The sequence below is a fragment of the Lactuca serriola genome, chromosome 3 (genome assembly GCF_051521515.1).
Source record: "Lactuca serriola cultivar US96UC23 chromosome 3, Lser_US96UC23_V15, whole genome shotgun sequence".
Lineage (NCBI taxonomy): Eukaryota > Viridiplantae > Streptophyta > Magnoliopsida > Asterales > Asteraceae > Lactuca > Lactuca serriola.
The window spans coordinates 43,901,905-43,922,262 of NC_136410.1; the positions used below are offsets into that span (position 1 = coordinate 43,901,905).

Consider the following 20,358-nt stretch of genomic DNA (forward strand, 5'->3'; position numbering starts at 1 on the left):
TAGCTAAAATTTCAGAAAAAATAAGCTATATTTTAAAGATGATTGTCAACAAAATTAATAGAACACATGATATTTCATGTTAATTTTATTTCTTCCAATCTCAAACTGCAGCCTTATACTCATGTAACCAGAAATGTCTAAAGACAAAAACAAAGAGGCTAATCGCCACCTGATGGTACTTTTAAGTAATTTTATTTTTTAAATATAATGCTTTGTTCCCTGGCAATAAGATTTCATATCCAATGTATATTTTCTCAATTTCAGCTAAAGTAGGATCATGTAGACACAGAAGTACATGTGGCTGATGTCAACGACTTTGACAAGCTCTCTCTATGCACCTGACCTAAGATTTCATATCCAATGTATATTTTCTCAATTTTAGTTAAACTTTGCTAGTTCTTGAAGTAGATTCCCTAGATTTCAATTAGTAAACTGATTATGGATTGTTGAATCAGCTAAACTCTGGTAAAGTTATTGTTGTGGCCCTTGGAGCACGTGATGCAGAAACTTATTCTTACATCCATTCGGATTCAGGCAACATCCATGGAGGTAGGAAAGTAATACATCAAACAAGGGTATATAATCAATTTGGTAGTATCAAATTAGTCTCTAAAGAATCAAATAATCATAAGCAATTTTACCCTACTTACCAATCTAATAATCCTATAATGGTAATTATTAGTAGGTTAATAAAAAAAATACATTGTATTTATGTATAATAATGAGTTTTTTTTAATTGTGGGGTTACATATATTGGTAGATTTGGGCCAGATATTGCATTTGTATACAACCATAATGTCTTTGTCTAAATTAAATGCAGCCATCATATATGACCCTTGAAGAGATAGAAAGCAGAATTGGATCTCTCATTCAAGTAGACACTGCTAAGTTGAAGAGTACTGCATGGAAAGAGCGACTTGAAGGTACCATGTTTGTGTAATTGTGATAAATAAGAAACAAGGATGTGATAAATAGCATGTACTTTCATTGATTTGTTTATTGTCACGTTCTTACTTTCATTTCTCCTATTATAGGTTATACTTAAAAAATCTGCCCAATTATAGCAATGCTATCAAGATAATGAAAGTAATACTAATATGTTATAATTGGGCAGATTTTTCAAAGTACGATGCTATAATTGGGTATATTTTCGAAAAGCAGCAGAAACATTCTTTAGAGAAATCGTGACAGTCTGTGGACCAGAAATGGTGTGTAGAATTTTATGTTTTCATCTTTTTTGTTTTCCTTTTACCATTTCTGAAAATCTCAACTGATGATGATGTTTTGTTTTCATTCATTTTATTAAGGTCATGAAGAATGTAAGAGATATTCAAGGACCTGCGTTGGCAATTGTTCTTGAACAAATGAAGTCACATGGTGCATACGACTCCCCTGACCAGGTTTTAATTCGCATTGCTTACATTTTATATTTTTTGGTGATAATTAGATGTATATTAAAACTTATAGAGTGTTGATTTGCAGTCTGTTGAAGGCATGAAAGTTGTGTGCCATGAGTTGGTAGCTGCAAGCAATGACCCTTAGGGCAGTTTAATGGATGATTTAGTAAAAGATATTGACAAACTCGTTTCTTGCTTAGTAGCTAAGGTAAATGTTCATAAATGGATCTATTGTAGTAGACTTGAACTTCATGTTCTTCTTTTCTTGTGACTTCAGCTTGATGGGTGCATCTTCTAGATCTTGTAAATATGTTTGGGAAGATTTTTCAAAGTATAACTAGGAAAAAACCGACAGTAGAATTTTGTATGATAAGTAAAATGAAAATACAATTGTATAAGCAAGATTTTTTTTTCTTGTAAATAAACTCATATTTGTATTTTTGTGTGTGTTGTGTTGGCATGGCAGCAAGACCTTTCTGTGATATTCAAGAAAATTGGAGGCAAGCAAACATGCAGTATCGGTCTATACGAACTATACCATATAACGCAATTGTACCCACAGGTTTGGTTTGATCCCGTCATTTTAGTTTTTGTCAAATCCAAATGTTTTGTTGGTTTGGTTTGGTTGTTAAGGTGGTGTAATTATTTTTGTTTATTATTGACACATGACAGGTTGACATACTTTCTCAACTTCAAAATGCAAGTGAAGCTTTTCGGACATATATCAGAAAATGTCTAGCCTAGGTCCACATGAGTTAATTTGTTTTAGGTCTATTAAAACCATTAGACTCTTCATTTACACAACACAAGTCAACACAAGTCAACTTCTTAAAGTGGATACTCTTCATTTAGCAATGTACAATTGGATCCCCTTAATACCAATGTATTATAATTTTTTTCACATGATGTTACGGATGAAATTGATTGTTTTGGTATATATTTGTTTCCATATTTTTGTATTATGCGTAAATGAGTATCGTAAACACGCGTCGTAAATGTATACTATAAATGGCTGCTGAAGTTTATGACACACAAATGTGTGTCATCTTCATTTATGATAGGGGCTTTAATGATACGCAATGTGTGCCCTAAACGTGCGTCGTAAGTTTACGACATGCAAATGCGTGTCGTCTTCCTTTATGATAGGGGCTTCCTTGATACGCATTGTGTGTCGTCAATGCGCGTCATAAATGCGTGTCATAAATGCGCGTCGTCTATAGACGACGCGCAAAAGTGTGTCGTCTCTCGTTATGACAGGGCCTTCCTTGACACACATTTGCGCATCGTCTGAGCGTTTTACGACATGCATTGCGCGTCGTAAAAGGCTCTTTTTCTAGTAGTAATAAAACCACTTCCATTAAGCAACAACTCCTTTGGTTTTACTTCTTAAAATAGTTGAACAACAAAATGACTAAAAAATGATTCAAAAGTTTTCAAAACAAACACACGGAACGAAAGGGATAGTGTTTACTTGATCATCTTCTTAGGAAGTTCTTTCAACTTTTCTAACAAAAATTATTAATTGTAAAAAGAAGAAACATAAAATAAGAAAGAATTGTAGAGAAAGAGGTGCAGGAAATACAACCTGGTTATTATGGCCACATTTTGTCTTCTTGTAGTTTATTGCACTTCGATGTAGACAAACATAACAATTAGAAAATTTACCAACAACTGTCAAGTACATAGAAACAAAACTTAAAATCTAATGCACATTTTTTCTATAGAGAGTTTAAAGCCAAAAACCAAAAAAGGGGAGACTTGATGTTAAATCATTGAAGGAATTTAAACAAAATGTTCCTTTTTAAACTTAAGAAATCTGATTATAACCTTTTAAGAATAGAAAAATGCATCATCAAGATTCACGACAAACTTTAGATAGAAAAAGGTATGCAGAAGAAAGAAGAGAAACGATTCATGTGCATTAAATGGTCTTGTATTGATTGTATTTCCTAGCAAAAGCCATCAATGAGGGCTTAATGATTCCTCCTGTTAGCCTCAACACCAAATTAATGGTTCCTTCTCAATAAAAATTATATACCACACGATCAACATCTGAAAATCATAATCGAAATACTAGGCTTATAATTTAGAATCTGAATAACTATTACACAATCGATCGTAAATGACTTTGAACTATGTATAGTGAGTGTCGAGGCCCACTGCAACTCTTTATGATGGAGTTTTTTTCCCTTAAAAATTAGTAGCAATGGAACATGTTTAGCAATGAAGTTGTAGAAAGAAGAAGATTAAAAACAAAGCACTAGGTCAGCAAAACTTTCATTTCACATATATAGGTAGCTTACCATATTATGTTATGTCCATAATCTATTAACTTGATTAAGTAAAAAAGAGATAATTTGTAGTAGTACCTTAGGAAGACATCAATAGCCTCCCATGGTTTCATTAAGTAAAGGCAAAGACGAAACTCTATATGGAAATAAGTACAATTTTCATGATTCAAATTCATTAAAAAAAGGCAATGTACTTTCCAAATAAATTTGATAAATAGCATATCATAACATAGTTCACTGTTGACTAACCCATTGAGTGGCCAGATATATTAGCTTTTTTCCAATGCAAATGGTCCACTATTACTATCGCATCTTTAGCTAGTATAATTGCACTACACCCAACATTTAACTCGTTTATTTATGACTTTATAAAACAAAATTAACCCTAAAATGTAAAGAAGTTGCAAAACCCCCAATGTAAATAGAAAAATAAACTTGAATATGATCCAGATTTTGATATCCTTATGTATATTCTGATCTTTTAGTTGGTATAGAGCTATGGCCTACCTATCAATTGTTAATGACACACACATCAAGACTGGTACTTATCTTGTTGGATCTATGATCTAGATTTGCAGGTTCCAAGAATCATGGGTTGCAACTAGTCCTGAAAAAAATCACTTTACAAAAAATATTAAATCAAAGATCAAAACCTCACAATGAAAAATTATTACACTCTAGTTTACTTATTGGTTGAATCATTAACCTTGTGGTATTTTTCATCACCAAGCATTAATTCATAGTTTTTGTGAAATTTCCTATTATACAAAGAAGAAAATAAGACAAATGGAAACATAGTATCTTAAATATTAATATTTTCGTGTTTGATTGATTAAAATGAAGGATATATTAAACTATGATGTTGAATGAAGTAGTTCTTCTACCTCTCATGTCCTCAGTGATCGAGATTAGTGCCCATAGCCATAACAAGCCCGATAATACTACTATAAATAGTAGTGTCCTTTTTCGGTACAAGTAACAACAAAATAAATAGGGGTGATCATAATAACCGAAAAATTGAACCAAAACCAAATTAACCGATATAACCGAACCATTTTAAAAACTGTTGGTTCGGTTTCTAATTTTTGTTAACCGATAACTAACGGTTCAATTATGGTTTTATAGATTAACCAAACCATTATTAACCGAACCACTAACTTTATATTTTAATATATAAAAATTATAGATTATATATAATATAATATAGTCAAACTTATTTAAGATCCATTAAAATTTTAAAAATATAATCCAATAATCCCCACTTATCAGGAGACGAACGAACAATGAAACCATCAAAAGCTGATCACGCGGACACACACAATCTTTTAATCATTCATTGAGTTAGATTATTAATTAATGTTGTACTTCCTAATCGGCTAATTCTACAATTGGTAAACATTATTCACAATTAGTTTAATCTTCACACTCATAATCCTAATTGACGGCTTCTCACACTGTTAATCCTAATCAAAGATTGTTAGGACTTTATAGTCCTATTCGAATGATTTCTTTTTACTTTATAATCAAGACTTCTAGATAAGTTAAGTTTTTTGGTTCTTCGGTACTCTGTGATATTAAGAATGTATTTTTTTGAATTCTTTTGACTTTTTTTATTTACTGTTTTTGACTTAATCACATTAAATGTATACGAGTGATTGACGTTTTTTTTTATCCAATAACACATAATATGAATGTTTGGATCTTTTATTTTATAGTTTTGATTTAATCGTATTGGACGTGTATGAATGTTTGGCTTTATTTTAATATTAATATCAATTATCAATATATGAAATTATTAATGTTATATATTTTTATTGAATGTTTTGATTTTGAATGTGACTATGTGTTATCTCACTCTAAGTATTAAAGGTACACATTTTGTTCAATTACTATAAGTTAGGTTACAAACATTGGCGTCGATGACTTTTTGGTATTCTATTTTCATTTTTTATGTCAATATATTTTCGTCATTTATATTATTTTGAACATTACGGCTAACCAATATTAACCATTAACCAAAACCGTTAACCGATAAAAACCATTAACCATAACCAATATTAACCATATCCAATGGCTACCAAAATCCATTAACCAATCATAATGGTTATGATTCGGTTTTAACCAATAACCAAACCAAACCGCCCCATACACACCCCTAAAAATAAAGCGGAACTGAAAAGATATTCATATAAGAGACTGGTTTTGTTAATTAACTAATAGTTTAATTAATTAATTAGAAAACAATGGAATATAGAATAATCCAGAATGATTTGAATTCCATAGATAATTATTATTATATTTGGTAATTATCTTTAATTTTTTAAATCACCTCCCTATATAAAGAAGGCACCAAATCCAGTTTGATGCTTGTGAAAAATACCTTTCAGCTATCAAAGTTCGGTACCCTCAAAACCCTAAAGAATCCCGAAGTGCAGCTCCCACGTTGTGGCACCTTGATCACCACGTTGTGGTCGATCGCAAAGTCGAGTTTTTCGATTCAGTTTGCAGCTCACAGTTCAAGTATTGCTTAGATTTGCTTATACTCTGTTTCTTGGGTGCGATTTTTGAATAGGAACCCTTTGTTGGGTTATGTAGTCCATTCAACTGGCTCATTAAAAGAGGAAACCTAATAAGAAATCAAAGGTATGATTCTATATTATGCCATATAAGTTACATGGATTGATGAGTTAGATTTATTGTTTCGAGTCTATTAGATCGAAATTTTTATTTTCGATGCCATGTTGTTCGTCTGCAACCAAGCTCGAAACCCATAAGTGGTATCACATCGTAGAGTAGCTCAATTCTATTGCACTTAGACTTTGTCTTGACAAGTGTGTTAGGTTTTTTATGTGTAGGGTTTCAATTTTAAATCGTTTAAAAATTCTAGAAATTTTCCATGTTGAAAACGAATCTATTTATGATTGAAAAACAAAGTTTTTTAGTTGTTCTGCCTCTTCGCCATGTCGTGGGCTCCGTCAATGTTAAACTTAGATCACAAATGCTTTTGTATCAACTTTGTGGTCTCTACTTTCCATGTTGTGGTTCACTACGAAGATCCTAAAATAATAATCTAGTAAATCGCATGTTTTTTGTGTGCCACAATGTGGCTATTCCTTCCCCACGTTGTGGAACCAGAAGTTCCAAAATTGTTTTTTCTAACTTCGTTTCTTATTTTGGTTACTCATTCCATTCGATTTTAAACATATACAAACTATCATTTATACTAAAAGATAAAGTTAAATTTATTTAATTATAAGATTAACTGAAAGACAAAAGATTAGGACTCTATTATAATTTAATTGTTGACTTTTAGTCAATAGAATTAAGACATATAAACTCAAATGTGTGTGTCTATATATATATATATATATATATATATATATATATATATATATATATATATATATATATATATATATATATATTAAAATCGTATTTACATGTATCATATCAAACTATAAACACTGCATCCTCGCATGTTTCTTAAATGTGCATTGTTTGTGTTACATGAACTAGGTTCATCCACTTTATTGCTATAAGGGAGGTTTAAGGTAGGTCTATTTGATTCCTAATGAGGTTGTCTTTTAAGTGGCACTCATTACTCTCAACCCTTACCCCTTTCTTGCTTTTGAAGTGGAGTTACTAAAAGGGTTTGATAGGACAATTGTACAAAGTTAAAAGTATTAACTTAATAAGTGTTAACACAAAATCCTATTTTATAATAAATGTGAATCTGATGCTTCCCATGGAAATTACTCCTTGTCTTATATTCTTTTTTATGTAAGCATATGTGGTTTACTGGCTCGTCAATGGAAGAATATAGTCAAAGAAAGGTATATGTTGATTGTGATTCTTAAGTGTTACTTGAGTCTAATCTCATTGTAACTTCTTCACATGGTTGATTCACCATTTGGATTCAAGATCCTCAGCTAATCCAACCATGATTGCTAAATGAGCATTAAAAGAGATTAGCATGCTACCGACATAAGTCAATAAATCTTGGTTTCGAGGAATCTAATAGAGATTGAGACCGACAATAGTTTGTCCACGTAAATAACTTCATTTTGTAATTTTTGGCTAATCCACTTTATATTGTGAAGCCAAATATGGATCCTAGAATTTTGTTTAATAATTTGATATTGGGTAATTATATTATAAGGATTTATTGATAAAGCTATTTATGTCTCTTTTTTTTTTAAATATACGTCTTCTGGTTCAGGTGCTACTCCTCTTCTTGCACTAACCACTTCATCAAACTTTTCACTACTCTCACTCACTCGCGATATAAGCTCACTGGTCCTAACTACCTTTATTGGATTCGTAGCCCAAGGATCACTTTGAGGTACGAAAAGAAGGAGCATGTGTTAGACGAGTATCTTGAAGAGGAACTTCTTGATGATGCTACTGAAGAAGAAGCAACCAAACATGAAAAGCATCACTATCACTCTAACTAGGTCTTGTGTCTGATGTTGGTGACCATGTCTTATGAACTACAAAAGAGTTGTGAGAATCTTGGGGCACACCAAATGAATGAGCATCTCGAAGACATGCTCCAAAAGAAAGCTTGAACTGAGAGATTCACGGTGATGCAACCAGTTCTAGGTTGCAAGAAACATGAGGGTGGTTATGTGAGTACCCATGCTCTAAAGATGAAAGGGTACTTTGATAGACTTGAACGTCTTCTCTTCTTATTCATGGAGCTACATGGGATGCTCAAGACTTTTAAGGAAAGCATTATTCCACCTAGGAACACATGTTAAACTACTCTCGTGCTGGCTATTAGGGAAGGTGGTGTCAAGAGAAAGAGGAAATCTCATCCTAATCTCAAGGGAAAAAGGAAATGGAAAGTGGGTGCTCCAAATTCCAACCCTAAGAAAGACGTTTCTGACATACCACCAGTAAATGACCCAAAAGAAGCCATTTGCTATTACTGCCAAAAAAAGGGCCATTGGAGACATACTTCTCCTAAGATTACTCCATGCATCAGGTCATGAGTAGATTAAGAAAACTATATTTCTTATTCTTCAAATGGAGATACATTTTAGTTTTTTTTTCTATAATTTGTTGTGTCTTGGTTTTTTTCCCAACATTGTCTGTAACTGGCAGCAATACAAGGTTTGACTAGATATTGCATGAGGAATAGTTCTAACCTATGTCTTCAAAGTTTATTTGATCCTTCTTCTAGAAATGGAGACATATATATCTCTTGGCCCCTCGTTGATTTGGTGTTGGCAAAGAATGTGTGGCCAAGCTGAGACTGAGTTGATTAGATTCAATAGTTAGTCTGAAAGTCACCACAAGACCGATTAGATTCAATAGTTAGTCTGAAGGAGGCCAAAAAGCCAAATTCAAGAGATGCTCCAGTGAAACCAAGACCGGTTAGGTCAAAGTCATCTCGACGATCGACTTCAAGTTCAAAAGCTAGTGATAAGACACCCAACCGATCGAACAAGAGTATGTGTCCTTTACGGGAAGGGAAGAAAGGAAAGGATCATAAATGGGATTTGTGCTTAACGATGTGAAGAATTTTTGGATCTGTTCTAAGATTGAAATATGCATGCTATTCTCAGACCATCTGGATGCAAATTCAATTGGTGACTTACAGTTTGAGTTTCCGTCTCAATACTTCTGAAGTTTTCTCTTACAATGATTCATTTTGAAGATAATATTTTATTTACTTATAGTTTTCGTTTGTAGGTATTATTTGGGAAGTGGTATGAAGCTTAGTGTTAAAGGGCAATCTGAAATTCATGTAATGCACTAAAGCTGAATTGTTTAGACTCTGTGTTTAATGTACTGCTAGGCACGAAGGATTCAAAAGGACTAGACATAGCTGAAAATGAAAGGACTAGACAATATGAACTTAGATAGTCTCATTTGGACTGACCATATGACGCTTGGGTAGATTGAGCAGTGAGATAATTATGAGAACTTGCGGGATTCACTAAAAGTCATACATAACTAGAATTGTGTCTTAACATTTCCTCAATGTATGGACTCATGTCCTTATTTTTGATACTGATAGGGCGACTGGGGGGTTTTGACAAAGTAGGTCTGTAGGTAATTATTTTCTTGCTTTCTTTCTGTCAGAAATATGTTGCCTCCTCTGTGTGATTTGAATATATCCGACCTAGAATGCAACATATGCAACTCTATCTCTATGCATAATTTAATCTATGAAATTCTTTCTATCTCTTAGTCATATGTTGTCCCTTCTGCGTGATCGGAAGATCCGACTTGGGACACAGCATATGCACCCTACTATCTCTCTAACCCTCTATCTATGTTAGTCATATGTTGTTCCCACTGCGTGATTGGATTACATCTGACCTGGGATACAACATATGCACTTTTATATCTGACTTCTTTCTTAATGATTGTCTACTCACCTAAAGTAAAGAGTTCTTTGGAAGTTCTTGATTACTGGGGTATGTCAGGAAGTGGGGAACATGCTCTTGTACATCTAAAATTGAACTACTTAAAAGGTTGTCTGTAGATCTCGCTGCTGAATTTAAGTGGACAATAATATCCTTGGTCGTCGTTAGCCAATTGGTCCATTTAGGAATATAGATCAAAATGAATTGTCACTTATAATCTGCCCATTTTGTCAATATCCTTTGTGTTTAAGTGGATCACAATACCGGTGATTGACTAGATCTAAACATTTAGGTGTGTGCTAATAAACGATATTGAATTGCCTGACAACCTTGATCCCAAATCAGTCTTAAAGTTAGATATTATTTTTGTTTTTGTTAAATTTGTTCATAGTTTTCCTCTATGCACAAATTTAAAGGGGTATAATTAAATTTTTTTTAAAAATCAAACAAAAATCAGGAAATTAAAAAAAATCCAAAAATAGTGTTATTTCTGTTTTATTTCTTTTTCAAAAAAAAAATTCAAAAATCCAAAAATATTTTTGTTTTTACTTTTGAGTGTATTTTACTTTTGGTTTTTACTTCTTAGTGATTTCTTCTATGTGCTAAGTTTTCTGTTAGTTTTGTTTTTATCTCATTTGTCTTGAAAAGCGAATTCAAAAATCAGAGAACTCAAAGGAAGAAGAGACTTAAGAAGATTGTATCAGAACTTTCTGAGCCAAGGTTACATGCTTGAAACAACTATGGAACAAGAAATGAAGATTATTCTTTCAACATTCAATATTTCAACCCCGGAAGCAAGGTGAAACTGCACCTGAAGATTATGTGACAGATTACATTGTATCCTCCTCAATCAATTTGTTGCTATCTATGTACATGCTGAAGTGATCCAGAAGATTCGATCTCTCTGTTATTCTCTTTGAAGATTCTCAAGCTGAAAGTGATGATTTTCAAGAATTCTTTCAAGAAGCCTCCACACCCAACGTGCGTTCAAATTCAAATTTTGAACAAATGCCCAACTATTCAAGATGAAGTTATTAATATATAAGATTCATATGATCATCTTGAAGTTATGAAGAAATTAAAGATAAAGATGTTGTAACGTCTAAAATTTCAAGACTAAAAATTTATTTTATAAAACAATACTTAAAACATATTTGTCAATCCATAACAAAATCAGAGTAATAAATTCCAAAACATATGTTCATTATCAAAATAAAACATCCCGGGCTGACTAATCTATGGTGTGTGCCATGCGATCACCCCGAGCTCTTCCCTCCGCTACCGGAAGTACCTGAAACCAAAATTGAAAACCGTAAGCACGAAGCTTAGTGAGTTCCCCAACCTACCACATACCCTGCATAAACACATACAACATATACTGGGCCACGCCCGCTACTTTGGGCCTCGTCCGCTACTTCGGGCCTCGCCCGCTACAACGGCTCCGCCGCTCCAGGCCCCGCCCGGCTACGAGCCCCGCTCGGATACAAATTTGTTTCACTTAGGCCTCGCCTGTCCCTGGGCCTCACCCGCTAACATATACTAACACATAAGCATATTACAACACATAAGCTAACATATACTAATAAATCCTGCCCTGAGGCCTCGCCTATCTTGGGCCTCGCCCTTGTCCTGCTACTAATGAGTCCTGGAACCCCGTCCACGCTCCTACTGATGGTGAGATGCGGGCCCAGCCCACACTCACTCTTTCCCTAACTTGGGCCTCGCCCCTGATCTGCTGCTAATGAGATGTGGAACACCGTCCACACTCTGCTACTGGTGAGATACGGGACCTCGCCCACACTCACCTCCCTACCAGGCACATATATGTATCACACAGACAACAAGTATAAACTATCATATAAACCATTCCTTGGGCACCCACCCACTATCTTTGGACCTTGGTCCTGAATATTATTCTAGCATATTGCACTTAGGGCTAACCCCCAGGTCTTCCTACTCATAACTACATGGGCCGACATTGTGGCCGTAGACCCATTCACACAAAGGGAAACTCACCTCGTACTGCTGAACTTGCTGGTAACCCCTCTGGATGCTGACCGACAATATCTTAATATCAAGTTCAACGACTATATAAAGGAATGTGAAATAGTTTCTTAATTGACTCCTTCTAGAAAACTGCAACTTAATGGTGTTGCTGAGAAAATAAATCAAGTTTTATTGGACATGGTTTGTTCTATGATGAGTCGAGCTTCTCTCCCAATAACTTTTTGGGGGTATGCCATAGAGATAGTCATCCATATCTTAAACCTTGTTCCAACCAAGAAGGTTTCCGAGACACCTCATGAAGACAAAGCAAATAACCTCCTTCACTTGCACATATCAAGGTTTGGGGTTGTGAGGTTCTTGTTAGGCGCGAGAAGCCAGAGCTGAGAAATATATACTCATTGGTTATCCACAAAAGTCATTTGTTACATGTTCTGTAGACCCAAAGAAAAAATGGCCTTTATAGCTTGAAGATGAGTCTTCCGAGAAAGATAACTTATATATCAAGAGGACAGTAGGAGTAAAATTGATCTCGAATAAATTTCAGAGTCAACCAATGAGGAAAGTTCAATTAAGACTAGCACTCAACATGAGGTTGAGACACCTGTTGATCCAGTTGACAATTCATTATCTCTTTGCAGATCTAGCAGAGTTAGCATGCCTCTTAAGTTCTATGGTTTTCATATTACTTCGAATGAAGACACGTTTATTTATGATAAAACACTTGTAAAACTGAATGAGCCAACTAACTACAAGGAAACGATGGTAGGACCTAAGGTTGCCTAATGGAAAGAGGCAATGGATAACAAGATTCAATCCATGTCCGATAACCAAGTATGGAATTTGGTTGATCATACACCCATTCTAAAGATAATGGATCGTAAATAGATCTTCATGAAGAAGACCGACGTGGATAGGAATGTACACATGTTTAAATATAGGTTGGTGGCGGAGGGATATACTCAAACTCAACAAATTGATTATGATGAGACCTTCTCACTGTAGCTAAGACCGAGTCCATTAGGATAATGCTTTCCTTAGCCACCTTCTATGATTATGAGGTATGGAAAATAGATGTTAAGCCCGATTTCCTTAACCAAAAACTCACATAGGATGTATATATGACACAAGTAGAGGATTTTGAACATGTCAAGTATCCTAATAATGTGTGTAAGCTTGAAAAGTCAATCTATGGACTTAAACAAGCATCTCGTTCTTGGAATCTTTGCTTTCATGAAAAGGCCAACGGATTTAGATTTTCTAGAGTTGAAGATGAGTCTTGCATGTGTGTCAAAGCTAGTGGGAGTGTTTTAGTCTCTCTAGTGTTGTATGTGCAAGAAGTGAAATCTTGGCTTGGGAAATGTTTCACTTTGAAGTATATAGGAGATGCAAGATATATACTTGGGATAAGAATTTATGGAGATATTGAACTATACTGTAAAATTATAGGTACTTACTTGGATAAGATATTGAAGAGGTTCAATATGGAAAAATTATAGGAAAGTGGAACTTCCTATGCACTATACTATAAAATTGAGTACGACTCAATGTCCCAGTAGTAGTGATGAAATGGACATAATGAGTAGAGTCTCATACGCTTCAAATATAGGATCGATCATGTATGCTATGATATATACTTGTCATGATGTCTTATATGCTTTAAGCATGGTGAGTCAATATAGGGGTGTAAACAAGTCGAGTTTACCCAAGTAGTGTCAAACTTGAAGCTTGACTCTCTTAAAATACTCAATCTTGAAGCTCGAATCGAACTTGCCTCAAGCCTAACTTTTAAGCTCATAATCGACTCGTGAAATACTCGATACCATCTAAATCAGCTCGGTTTGGCTAAAATAAAAAATTAATAATAAAAAGATAAAATAAAAAAATTACACATGCTTTTACATTGTTCCAAATAACCAAATATTCACAATAAACTATCTATGTCATTGCACTAAAAAAGACACATTCTAAAAAAATCTGAAATGCAACTTAAGTCCTTACTCCTTAGCTAACGCCTGAAAGCTAAAAATGTTGAAACTTTTTAGTAATTTAAAAATATATTTTTATGAACACTCGATTAAGATCGCGAGCTTAATGAGGTGGGTATTTTAATAATCGAGCTCGACTCGATAAGGTACTCGAGTAGCTCGAGCTTGATTAAAGTCAAGTTGATTTCGAGTATTTTCTAAGACGAGCTCGAGTTTCTCATGAGCTGTCTCGTCTTGTTTACACCTAATTCGATATCAGGAAAACCTTAGCGGAAGTCATTGGAATAGAGTAAAGAATATGATTAGGTATGTAAGATATACAAAATATATGTTCTTGGTTTTCGATGGTAAAGATGAACTCATAGTAAGTAGGTATAGTGATGCCAATTTTCAAACATATTTAGATGAAAAGTGTTCATAATACGGTTGCGTGTTCTTGTTGAATGGTGGTATGGTGACCTGGAAGAGCTCCAAGCAGAAGACATTGACAGACATTACTTGTAAGTCTGAGTATATTGTAGTTAGTGAAGTCGCAAAGGAAGCTACCTGGTTAAAGAATTTCATTGGTGATCTTAGAGTCCATCAATCCAAGAATCCATGGAAATCTTTTGTGATAATGAGGGTGTGGTCGCCTTGATTAAATAACCTAAGGATAATTGGAAATCATAACACACACTTAGGAAATACCACTACGCCGGACATAGGGTGGGAGACAGAGACATCGTGGTTAATAGAGTATCATCAGAGGACAATCTGACTGATCCTTTCACAAAGGCGTTGTGTAAGATAAAGCACTTCGAGCATGCTAAAATAATAGGCATGAGAGCTGATATTAGTTTTAGTAGTTAGTTGATATTTGAAACAATAGTAACAATGATAAATTGTAATTGATTTTGGTGATAAATAATAGTGATTGATTATATGTTCGTGAATTACCATCTTCGATTGTTTATTATTGTGTTTTGTGTTTTCATGTTTAGAATTCACTTCTTGAGTATTAAGTTACTCAAATCTCCACAGTCGGTCATACTCGTGAGAGTAAGTAAGTGCTTAAGGACTGTCATTGAGTATTACTTGATGGCTTTGGAGACTAAACATAGCATGGAGATGTGACTAACACTCATAAGTACTTAAATAGACATTTAGGTATTGGAGAACCCACACTTAGAGAGATTAATTCATAGATACAATCACGAGTAATTCTATGATGATAATATCTTATATTCTTCAAGTAGAGATGTAGAAGTTATTATTTACAATTATGTTATGCATTGGTATTGCCTCATCAAAACCGTAACCGGATGTTATAAAATGTATCTCTATATATGACATGATGAGTCAATTATGATTATGTAGTCAAAGTTTATTTTTTCCTTTTGCCTTTATAGGAAAAATGATATCTTTGGCCCTTCGGTGATTTGATGTTGAAATTATAGTGATAGGCCCAACCTTGAATATATTGATGTGTTCAATAATGTATAAGGTCATCATAAATTACAAATTGGGAAACATAATCTTGGAACATGAGATTGATTCATATCCATGTCTCAAGTTCATACGATATCTTCTAAAGCGAATGAATAACTGTTCACTTACTATGGGATGTCTCTAAGAATATGATTCAGAGTTTGAGAGTTGTTAAGGAAGTACACTTTGTTGATTAAGTGGATGCCTTGTGACCAATAGTAGTTGATGACTTGTCAAAGTAGGAGACTATTGGAATAATGCCAAATGTTGTAACTAATTGGTCAGAATTTCCATTAATAGCAGGGTCCTTTTTAGGTTGCCCTCAATGATCCATAGTATTAGAATGTTATGAGAGATATAAATAGTTTATTAATTATTTATGTGATGATAAATTAATTAGAAAATAGTTTAGAATTAATTTAAACTGATTAAAAGTGGATAGACTAAATGTTAATTATCAATATTAGAATAATGTAAGGTTCTAGATCCCATATAACGGTGGATGAAAATCAACAAGGAAGAAGCCTTGTGTTTTTTGTCCCATGTTATTTTGGGAAGGCGGTTTGAGTTTATATAAATCATATTATTTAATTATTATCTTTAACTAGTTACCATTTCAAATCATATTTTTTTCCAAGAAACCAGAAGCTATAAATATCCCATGGCACCTCATATCTCTCGCCCTACTCTTCTCTACTTGACAGACTCATAGTCTCTCTTCTCTCTTGGTTAATTCCTGTAAGTCCCTAAATCGTTATGCATCAATCGAAGTTCACTATGATGGTGTAGAATCCCAATCAAGTGAATGAAGCAAGATATAATATGGAATAAGAACAAGATGATTAATCTTCAATGCACACTATTATAGATGAATAGTCAGGTACATAAGATTCTTGATTACACTTGGTTTTCTCTCTGTTTCTCTTTAAATCACATTCTTGGCTTATAGTAGCCCCCAAAAATGTCCCACACCCTTTACAAGGCTAAAATAACACTATTTATACCTAGACCTAATAACCAAAGCCCAACCTAAACGCAAAAAAGACAATATTAAGCCTAACCGAAATCACATTTGATGTCGGTCCAAACAACACCAAAACATGGTGTTTTCGGTCCTAGACCGATAACTCTAATAGCTTATGAAAAGAAAAGTATAAACCATAATTTATGACCTAACAATCTCCCCCTTGGTTCATAGCTTTCTTTTCTTATGTCCTAACAATGTCCCCTTGGGTTTGTAGCTTTCTTTTCTTTACAATCTTCTCTTCGTTCTTGACTTCAGCTTTAATCTTTGATTTCTTCACAACTTCAAGATGAACATATGAATTTCTACATGAATGAATTTATCTTGAACATTTGTGCTTCCTTCAATGATTTGACCTTGAACACATATTGGGTGTAGAGGCTTCTTATAAAGGTTCTTGAATACTAGCACTTTCAGCTTTGAAACACTTCAGAGAAAATAACAAAGAGACCAATTCTTCTGGATCACTTCAGCAAGTTCATAGATAGCAGCAAATTGATTGAGGAGGCTTCAATTCAATATGTCACATAACTTCAAGAACAACTTCACCTTGCTTCTGGGGTTGAAAGATTGTGTGTTGAAAGATAATCTTCACTTCTTGTTCCTTCGAATGAGTATTGTTTAATGATCACCATTGCGCCTTGAAAAGTAACCATGACTAAAAAGTCACTGTGGATCACATAATCATAAAGACCCTTCTTACCATAGTTGTTCAAGGACCCAACATTGGCTCAGAAGGAGACTACTCGCAGTATCTGTGAGAACACGGAGGAACGCACTACGATTTGTTGAGTATCAGAGAACTACTCATGGCTATTTTGATGTTATCCCTTGCATATCATAGACATAGACCTCAATGCAGTTTTTTAAGTAAAACAAGTTAACTTGGCCATTAGCAAGACGTTCAGCGATAATTGTGCCTTGTGAGGTGCATCGCCCTCGTGCCATGACATTTGTATAGTTTCGGACTTTTAATTCCTTAAATACGACAGTTCTTAGAAAGATACTCCCTAACTGACAATTTGTACAGTTTCGATCCTTCAATTCCTTGTGAAAATAGAGTGAAGTGAAATGACCATCAACTCCTTTCCGAGTTTCTTCTTCTTGCTCAGAAAATTCAGATACAGTCTCCTTGAGTCTCTTCTTCTTTTGAATTTTCGATACAGTTTCCTTGAGTCTCCTCTGATTTTTAAATTTGCTTTTTAAGAAAAACGAAAGTTTGAGATAAAAAAAATAAAAGTAAAAATAAACTTAGCACACAATAGAAATAACTAAGAAATAAAAATAAAAATAAAATGCACTCAAAAGTAAAAATAAAATATTTTTGGATTTTTGAATTTTCTGAAAAAGAAAATAAAACAAAAAAACACATATTTTGGATTTTTTAATTTTATGATTTTAAATTTTTGTTTGAATTTTTTAATTCTCCCCATGTGATTTTTCTATTTTTGTTTATTTTTTTTAATTCTCCCCCTAAATTTGTGCGTAGAGGAAAAATATGAACAAATTTAACAAAAACAAAAATAAGATACAAAATGTACAAAACAGAAACTTTTTGGATCAAAGTTGTCAAGCAATTCAATATCGTTTATGAGCACACACCTGCATGTTTAGCTCTGGTCAATCATCAATATTATGGTCCACTTAAACACAAAGGATATTGACAAGTTGGATAGATTATAAATGACAAGTCATTGTCATTATATTCCTAAATTGACTATTAGCTGACGACGACCAATGATATTGTTGCCCACTTAAATTCAGCAGCGAGATCTACATACAACCTTTAATCATGAACTAATTCAATTTTAAGCTCACTAGAACGTGTTCCCCAGTTCACGACATACACTAGTAATCAAGGAATTCCAAAGAGCACGTTACTTTAGGTGAGTGGTCAATTATTTAAGAGAGAAGATAGATATAGAAATGCATATGTTGTATCCCAGGTCGGATCTCTTCTAATCATACAGAGGGACAACATAGACAGAAATAGAAAGATGTATATGCTATGTCCCAGGTCGGATCTTCCGATCACGAAAATGGGGCAACATATGACTGGCAAAGAGGATAAGAAAGAAGAAACAATTTCACACCGACCTACTTTATCAGAACCCCCCAGTCACCCTATCAGTGCCAGAATTAAGAACATAAGTTCGTACATCGAAGAAATGTTGAGCCACGGTTCTAGATGATAAGTAACTTTAATGTATCTCGTAGGCTCCCTTGTTTATCTCAATGCTTAATCTATCCAAGCGTCGTATGGTCAGTTCAAATGAAACTATCTAAGTCCATATGAGTTAACATTGTCAAGTCTTTCATTGTTAGCTGTGTCTAGTCCTTTAATTTTGAATCCTTCGTGCCTATCAGCACATTGAACACAAAGTCTAAACAGTTTAACTTTTGTGCATTACACGCATCTCATATTGCTCTTTAACACTAAACTTCATATCACTTCCCAAGAATACTTACTAAAGAAGACATATTTTTGTATTTTTGATTTTATAATTTTTTGTATTTTGATTTCTCCCCCTTAATTTGTGCACGGGGAAGAAAGAAAATAAAATAAATGCAAAAATTTTAAAATCTGTCTTCAAAACGAATCATTTTAGAAAAAAAAAACTTAAAGTATCGAGAAGAAAAACTCAAATCGTCATTCAACAATTGAAGTTGCATCCAGATGATCTGAGAACAGCATGCAAATGCAGCAACATGTTCAGCCTCAGCTGTGTTTCAACTCTGGAGTGAAGTTAACAAGTTCAACAGTTCTTCATATTGTTAAGTACGATCCCCATTTGTGATCCTTTCCTTTCTTCCTTCCTTAAAGGACACATACCCTCAACTAAAGTTCTGAATGTCGTGCAGTTGAGAGATGTCTCCTGTCATGTGCCTGGAACAACCACTATCAACTTACCGAAGTCTGATGATGTTCCTCCATAGTTGCTCTGACACGGAGTGCGGGATTAGTTAAGCTGGTCTACCATCACTATCTACACACTGTACTCTTTCCCATGACATATCCTGTTTATCACACACAGAAGATGAGAAATGTTAGAACCATTAGATGATTTAGGAGTGTGAACTTTTGGTACCCATCTGTAGTCTGGTTTAACCCATTTCTTGTTTGATCGGATGGATGCCTCAACACTTGCTTTAGAACTTGAAACCGATCGCTGAGATGACTTTGATCTAACTGATCTTGGTCTAACAAAACTATCTCTTGAATTTGGCTTCTTGTCAGACATTCCCTTATTGTCCTTGGGTTTCTTGCCCTTCTTAGCATTCCAGTCACCATTGTGTAAACGTGACCTCAAAGGGTTTCTTTTGGAGGATCTCCCTCTAGGCACGTTCTGCCAACCTTGTGCATAGTAAGGAACATAGAAACAATGTGGGTAATTTCTGGCAATGTGACCAGGAGTCCCATAGTTAAAACAAGTCTGTCTTTTCATATAAATCAGATTGTGACTTGGTCCTTGTCCAACAAAAGTTCGTTTCGAAGAACTTCCACAAGCACAAGCACAAAAACATTTGTTAGACTGCTTGACAAATTTTTGTGGCTGATATTTTTCAACAGTGGGGGTATCATCATTATAGGCTTTTGAAACCCTTTCAGCAGAACTAGAATTGATTTTGTTCTACTCACTCCCATCTTGCATTGCTACATTCTCTGCACATGAAGTAGGATCATTAGAACCGTTCACCTCATCACGAGCTTTTGAATCATTATCAGCAGAACAAGAATTATTTGTGTTTTGCTCATGCCTATATTGCACTGTGACCTGCTCTGCACTTGAGGTAGAATTATCATAATTG

The 20,358-nt window shown here is 34.3% G+C and overlaps 1 long non-coding RNA gene across 1 annotated transcript; it reads left to right on the forward strand.

Moving 5' to 3' along the window:
- Positions 1-1,132: 1,132 nt before the first annotated feature.
- On the forward strand, positions 1,133-1,957 carry LOC145094384 (uncharacterized). The gene is made up of 4 exons (XR_013703321.1): positions 1,133-1,208; positions 1,308-1,400; positions 1,483-1,605; positions 1,864-1,957. It is a non-coding gene; the product is annotated as an uncharacterized LOC145094384 (long non-coding RNA).
- The last annotated feature ends 18,401 nt before the right edge of the window (positions 1,958-20,358 follow it).